Here is an 8,276-nt window from a genome sequence, read left to right as displayed (position 1 = left end):
ATGACGTGTCAGAAAAAAAAAAAATTGCAACTAGGCGGGATTTTCAGAGAATAGCCTAGGATAGGTTTCCACACACACAAAAACGCGAATACAGGTGAATTTGTGAATAGTGAACCGGGAGGGATTTTTTGCAATCTATAAAATAGGGAAGAAGTCAAAATTTGGCGTCTGCCAAGGCTTTAAAACCAAACTATTAAACTTTGCACTGAACAATATCCTCTGGTCCCAAAACACAAATGATGGGAACACTTGGCAGTGATCTTCGAACCGCATGCACGCACACCGACCACTGTTTAGTTTAAGAATCAGTGGAGTCATATTTTCCACTTGCTACTGAATGCAGAAATTTGTCATTTGACATGCCATAAATACGCTGGAAAAAAAAAAGTACAGCAAAGCAATCTAATCAAACAATTGGCGCGGAGGTTATTGATTCGAATTTTGACTTTGAATGCCTGCAGCGTTTCACTGCGTTGACCTGGAACGCGGCAACACAATACGGTGCTTAGCTCAAGGCAACCGTGAGTGGAAAAATCATCCCAATTATCTTTTCTTTTTCTTTTTTTTTTCCATCCTCCCTGAGCATCACAAGCAGCTCAAGTGAGAGAAAAACGTCAGGCTTAAAAGCTGAGCTGTGAAGACCTTCTCGCTCTTGGCCCACAAGCAAACCTTTCCAAAGTCACGAGCTTCGCGTCTGAACATGGCAAAGTCACACTGGGAGGGATTTCGGGCGAGTGGTTTTTCCATTCAACGCTTCTTCAGGGAGTTTGGTGGCCGGATGCGAGGGGACAAAAAAATCCTGGAGGTTTTCTTCATTGAGTCTGTTCCATTTTACGGAAACTGGCGAGAACTGCCGCTTTTTTTTTTTTTTTTTTACGAGACCTTGTCAAGTTTTTTTTTTCTCTTTTGTCTCTCCGTGACACAGATTTCTGCTTGCGTGGCGGGCGGCGTGTTGGCGGGCGATGCTGCTGATGTGCTGAAAATCACTGAAAGGATGATGACAAAAGCAGAGCGAGGGCCTATTGTCCTCCGCGCCATATACAGCGGCTGCAATAGACACTTTAAAGACGCCCCCCCCCTCCCCCCGACACTTCAGTAGGTGCACCCGCGTCGCTTCAGTTCAGTAAAAAGTTGTAAAACAGCTCCATTTACAATCATAAAGCTCCATTTTGATTGATACTCTTAGAATTGATTCATTGCAAGCATTTTTGGGTGTAACCACGCCTCCCAAATTACGTAAAACTGGGATAAGATCCTATGAACCATTGGAAGTGGCTCTCAGTCTCATGCAGCTACAATCACAATTAAACTAAATAGAGGCGCAACCAAAAATTAACCCTTTCGGGGATGGAGGTTACTACAGTGGACAGGTTATCATCACGTTATCAGGTTACAGGGTGCATGAAAGCATTGATGAAGCGACAATCAAAAAATTCATTTTTCTTTTGAAAATTGATGAATCGTTTCAAGGCCTTGTATAATTTAAAATTCCAAATGCTTGAAAAGTCAGCCTCTCGACAGTAAATATTCGACGATCAGTCTGTTGCTTTAACTTTGGAAAACCACGATGGACCTATTTTCCAGTTTTCTAACATGTCACAGACCAAGGCGGCCCCAGAATCAATTCATTTACATTTGTGCATTTCCTGCACTGTCAATTTGAAACAATGTCATGTTTTCTTTTTGTTGAATCAGACTCAGCGATTCATTGACATCATAATTGACAGACTAATCGATTATCCAAATAACCATGAGCTTCAAAATTACACTCAAATAAGAATAATTTTTATCGTTCAGGGAATCTACTTCTTTAAGTGTTCCACAATGTGACCCGCCGGGTATTCTACAATGGTTCATAACAACAGCCCTAATTGATATTGTTATAGAGAAAAACAACAAAAGCGCTTCATAAATACATAAAATAACTCCATCGAATTATATGTGCGTGTATATATATCTATTCCAATCACAAGAAATGAAAGGCACCATCTTTTATTTTGGGACACGAGCAAAACAATATCCAAATCAAATATGGCAATCACAGACTTACGATTTAGGGAGTGTGGAAGAGGTCGAGCCGGCAGTACAACAGGCGGGATGGAGGGGGGGGGGGGGGGGGGCAATTGTCAGACGTGACCTGTTAACAGAGACGCGCCAGCCAAAATGAAAAGAAAGGTGATCGGGGATGTTGGGAGACAAAATTAGAGAGGTTTGGGCTCGCAGAGGAGGGACGGAAGACATATTGCGTGAAGGACGTTGGGAGACAAAATTAGAGAGGTTTGGGCTCGCAGTCCCTCTGCGAGCCCAAACGGAAGACATATTGCGTGAAGGATGCTGAAAATGGAGCCGTCAGGTAGGAGGAATAGGGGAGGACATTTGTGGGAAGACTTGGAGACAGCTGGAGTTAGAGCAGAAGATGCAGAGGACAGGGGGGGGGGAGAGATGGATTAGGATGATTCACTGTGGCAACCCGTGAGGAGGGTTAAGCCAAAGGGAAAAGGAAAAAAAGATGTTTGTTTAGACGCATGATGGAAAAACGAAAAAAAACAAAAACCCTCTGAGACCTTGCTGACTACAGCCATGACAAACAGTGGGAAGGGCAGAACGGGTGTGAAACAAGGAGAGCTGATGTTGTCAAAGCAACTTTTGAAATTATCGGCCGACCGCGTGTCTCCAAAGCAAATGTTATTCCTCAAGTATGACAACCCTGACAATAACAACAGAGAACCAGATGCCAAATTCGGTCCCCTCGTGAGGGTGTTTTACTCAGTCCATCAGGCTTTTAATTCGGGCCGTGACGAGAAATGATCAGGAAACATCGAAACTTTTACATGAACTCTGGATTTGTTTTTTATTCCCGGTTCGTCCAACCCGAGAATGAAAAAGAAGTTGAGTAAACATAACAGAGAGAGACAGCGATGAGTGAACCGCAACACGTGCTAATCAAAACGATCGGAGAGTTTGAGGCTTATTCGCGACCGGATCCGCCGCTTTAGAGGGAGCATCGTATAGGTCGATTTTTTTTTCTGCATGTTGATACAAACCAGACCCCAATTCCACGCGGCGAGCTCGGAGGGCCTCTTTCTGGAATCAGGTAATCGCCGAGAGGATAGAAAAAAAAAAAAAAACCCTGTGGAAAGAAGAGAAGACAAGGAACGGCAAGATGCAACGAGAAGTAGAAGGCGGCGGCTCTCGGTTGGCTGTGATTTGGACTTTGATCGAAAAAGTTTTCCGTTCACCGGCATGTATCGCAAAACGTGACTCGCTAAACAAACACTGCAATTCTGACGTGCGTCTCTGCACACTGCCAAAAATGTCCATCAAACACATACTTCCACTTCGGACCACATACCCCACTTCCCAGACGTAAAGACCCCCAAGACAGGAATTGACGGTTCCTATGTTATTTAAAAAAACCAAATGCTGACAATTTGGGATTATGGATTGAATGTGGATCGACAGTCATGTCCTCCCCCCCAGAAACGTAAAATTTGGTGGCGAGGATAGCTTTTGAACTCTGAATTTGTTTCCATTTCCATGTAAAATATGCACACAATACCTTGATGACATGGAATATTTTTATCGAAAAATGACATTTTACGCGGTAAGTCACGATCATAAAAAGAGACAACCGAGCAGAATATTTACGTCTTGTAAGTATCCTTTGGATATTATTATTTTTTTTAGGTTTCTTTTGTCCAGAACTCCATACAACATTATTTTTCTTTTCATTACTGGACCCTCCCCCCCGACATTTATCATAAAACATGAACTAACTCCATAGCGTTATTATTTGCCTTTATGAAGACATTTTTATTTGCGACAGGGACTTCAACTTCCATCCATCCATCCATCCATTTTCTGATCCGCTTTATCCTCACAAGGCTCACGGGGTGTGCTGGAGCCGATCCCGGCCGGGGACACCCTGAACCTGTTGCTAGCCAATCGCAGGGCACACAGAGACGAACAACCATCCGCGCTCACACTCACAATATAGAGTGTGCAATCAGCCTGCCATGCATGTTTTTGGAATGTGGGAGGAAACCGGAGTACCCGGAGAAAACCCACTCAGGCCCGGGGAGAACAGGCAATCTCCACACAGGGAGGCCGGAGCTGGAATCAAACAAGACTCCGCTCTCAACATCACGCAAACACGTTGCGGCAAGCACAGACACTAGAGCTACCAACACAATTCTACCGATCACGACGTCCATAATTTGATGTCATGAGACCAAGACGACACCCAACAATTGATCAACAGTATCTCGCTCAAGAGAAGCACGTTGCCTTGCTGGTATCCTATCAATGGCAGTTTTCAGCATGAGCATTTAGAGTCCACAAAGGACAGAAATGCCTTCCGCTCCCATATTTGTTTTGAAAGTCATCAACAGGTTGAAAGCAAGCAACCGACACCTGCCAACATTCCAAAAACATCCGCTCCGACATTGGAAAACATGACACGTACAAAAGATTTCCGTTTATGGTCCTAAAGCTGTCCCGGAGCAGTCGTTTTGCTTTTTATCGCTCCCAAGAAAATGGTAGCATATCATTTTTATGAAATAAACGGTGTCAAATAAAAGAATATGTGTGCTTGTCCACTGTAGTTCAAGGTCGGAACAGTGAAAGATCTCAGTGAAAAAGAAAAAGAACAACAACAAAAAGACGGGGTATGTTATATAACGTGATGTCATGAACTGACAGATCCAGTCAGCGAGCGGGCCAGGTCAGGTTGATTACTCGCTGCGCTCGTTCATCATTCAAGCAGACTGTTATTATTATTATTGCCATTATTATATTTGATGGGCTCTCTCGTTGCGATGAAAGGCGCGCTTCCATTCCAAAGTCCTGCTTCCCCAGGGGACACGCCCCCGCTGGCGCGCGCCCCGCGTTTCCCGTCTCGTGCAATGGCATGTGGGATAATCAACTACTTTCGTAGGGCGGGGACGCCGCACGGCGCGTCCGCGCACGTGCGAAGCGACCATGTGCGCGCCATGCACTCGCACTTACTACACGCGTCGTGGCCTTGAGGCCTACCAGAAAGTCTTGGCCGGCCACCATTGAAAAGGGGAAGGAACATGCACGCGTCAACTTCCTAGAAGCACATGTTTAAGAAAAGAAAAAAAAAAAAAAAAAGGAAAGTGAGTCTTTGTAAACAATGACATATTGTAAGATCAAGATGTAATGCTGTCACAAGGCACGTTTGTGCTACATTTGACCTTAGTGTGTCTCCATGGCATCACCGGAGAAGACATTTATAGACTGCATGATGAGAGACAATGTTTCCATGGAATATAATGGTAGCCCTTCACCATTTTGGACTCCCGAAAGCTGACTCAGTGTGTACTTGCGTGTGTGTGTGTGTGTGTGTGTGTGTGTGTGTGTGTGTTTATTCAGTAACGTGGGCAGCCAAACCAGGAGGCCAAAGCACGATGCCGGGATCAGATCCTTTTTAAGGGGATCAAAAGGGCGCTTCCAAACTGCTTTGGCAGCCGCGCTGGCGCACACGCATGCACGTAGGTGACTTGATTGGTTGGCAAACGCGTTCTGTGAGCCGTTTCCCTGGCCTCTGCCTCCGTCAGGTCCCCACCAATGCGCTCCGAGGTCCTCAACGGACGATAAACATGCCAGTCAACGGTTTGTTGCTGAACTCGAAGATACACTTCCTTGAAGGTGTATTTTTAGCTGTTGTGCGGTGGCCTCACTTTAAGGCTTTGGCGGAGGTACAATCTGTGTCCTAGGAAGTACATGGTGTCTCTGGTTTATGAAGGTCCCGACATACTCGCTTTCAAGATAACTAATGGCACAGCGGAGTAAGAAAAAGTAGGCAGAAGAATGCAGACTCATTTACCACTTTACCTGTACTTGCATACATACATTGTCACATGCATTGTCCTTAAGATGACCGAAAGCAGTGGTCCCCAATCTCCGGGCCGCGGACCGGTACCGGTCCATGGGTTATTTGTACTGGGCCGCACAGAAAGGTGAAATAACTTGCATTACTTTTTTTTTCATTTTGGTAAAGGCAGGTCCCCAATCCCCGGGCCGCGGACCGGCACCGGTCTGCGGGTTATTTGGTACTGGGCCGCACAGAAAGATGAAATAACTTGCATTACTTTTTTTTCATTTGGAATCTGAAAGATGTTTTATTTTGAAAAATTACCGGAATCTCTGTTACATCCATCCACAGTATGTCACTCTTGAGCCAGGTAAAGGCGCGCTTCTCGGTCACGTGATAGGTTACTGCTAAAATGAAACCCAGGAGCTAGCAAAATGAGTAAAAAACAAACGCCTTTGGAAAGTTTCTTTGGGAAGGGGAAAATGCCCAGCCAGGAGACAGAAGAGGAGCCCACGACTTCCAAGAAAACAAAGGCTACATTTAATTTAAGACAGTATCAGGGGTCCTACTTAATATACGGCTTTATCTCAATGGGAGATTCCCACGCACCAAGCCCTCCCTGCATAGTATGCGGTGATGGTGAGTCGTATTTTTCGTGCATTTTGTGTTTGCGGTGTATCTTATTTTGAAGGCACGTTTAAACGTTACCATAGCGACCAGAGTGTTGCGGCCAGATAGCACGTTCGGAAAATACCACAGGTTTCATGCAGGTCACATCGTATTATTTTGTTGTATTTATCCAGATGTTGTATTTATAAGGCAGTTCTGTGAATATATTGTCTGACATTAAACCGGTCCGTGGGGCAAAAAAGGTTGGGGACTGCTGATCTAAAGGATGAGAAAACTAGAAATAAACTGTTACAGGTAGCGTCAAATACTGTTGTCTTATCCTCTCCTTTGAACTTCATTGGAATGTTTCCTATTTGGCCGATGTCGCCATTGTAGGAACAGATCTCTGGCGTGGATCATGCAATTTAGTGTTTCCCAAACTTGTTGAGCCAAGGCAAAATTTTACGTCCTCATCGCACATTATCAAACAATCCTCTCCTTTGAACTTCATTGGAATGTTTCCTATCGGGCCGATGTCGCCGTCGTAGGAACAGATCTCTGCCGTGGATCATGCAATTTAGTGTTTCCCAACCTTGTTGAGCCAAGGCAAAATTTTACGTCCTCATCGCACATTATCAAACAAAAATGTCACGAAAAGTGAATGCACGTGTTAATGATGTAGCTAAATGGACCATCTAAAGGAAGAGTGCCGTATTTTATTTGTTCTGCCTGTCACGATACATCGTTGGCATAGGTTAGGTTTGGTTTAAGGACAATTAAAAAAAAAAAAAAAAAAAAAAAAAAAAAAAGAACAAATTAGACCAATGGTCCACAACCTTTTTGGACTGGTTTCGACAATTACATGCGTTATGGGGACCGTCAACCATTCATCGACTTTTCAAAAAGAAGTTACCTTGACCTGACAAGCATCTCTCCACAACCACTCAGATGTCTGTGTTTCTTCTTCAGAAAGCAGGATCAGAACCTTTAACCCAGTGATCCCTAAGTCAGGTCACAAACAGACTGAGTTACTGCAAGCAAGCAATTCCCCCACACCCGGTTTATTGCCACCTCACTCTTTGTTGTTGAATCCCATTAGTTTTGGAATGCAGACTGCACCCTTGATGTTGCCACTTAGCACTAATTGCTTACCCAGGGGGCTGAAAATGGTCTAACTGGTCCAGTGTGTCACGATGATAGGGAATGTTGATGAACCCAGAACTTCAAAGTTGAAAAAGAAACAATGTATTGCCGTAACATTGACAAATGGGTTGACTGCGACAAACGTTGCCAATATATTCTGCGTGGTCTGCTTTAAATAGACATACAGTATTTATGTATTGCCACAGTCAGTTCTCAAATGTCATAATAAAAGTATTCTGGCATTGTTCCGTTCACTTCAACAAGTACAGCAAACTTTTTTTTTTTGTGGGCGGATTGTTTTGTCACATAGAAAAGAGCCACTGCTCACCCGAAACCACCTTGAGAACACTTGCGTTACCACGACAACCTAGGCCAATGCTACAGCGGGTTGTGAACGGCTTGGAGGCGGTACCTCATCTCCAAGCTGTCAATTGACACTTTGTCAACCAGCGTAGCGGATCCATGCAGGGAAGCCATGCAGCAGACCCATCTCCCAAAAAAGACATGACGGTTATTCATGTACAAGTGATAATGACGGTTGTCAAAATGAGCATACAAAAAGTACAGGAAAAGTTGTAAAATGCCGTGGGTAATGAAAGTCTTTTCAGAAAGAGTATTTAAAACCAACTCCGGTCCTGGAGGATCCCTATCCTGCACGATTTTGATGTTTCCCTCCTCCAACACGCCT

The sequence above is a fragment of the Hippocampus comes genome, unplaced genomic scaffold, assembly GCF_001891065.2.
Source record: "Hippocampus comes isolate QL1 unplaced genomic scaffold, H_comes_QL1_v1.1 scaffold96, whole genome shotgun sequence".
Taxonomy (NCBI): Eukaryota; Metazoa; Chordata; class Actinopteri; order Syngnathiformes; family Syngnathidae; genus Hippocampus; species Hippocampus comes.
The sequence above is the reverse complement of the archived record's forward strand: the minus strand, read 5'-3'. Positions refer to the sequence as shown.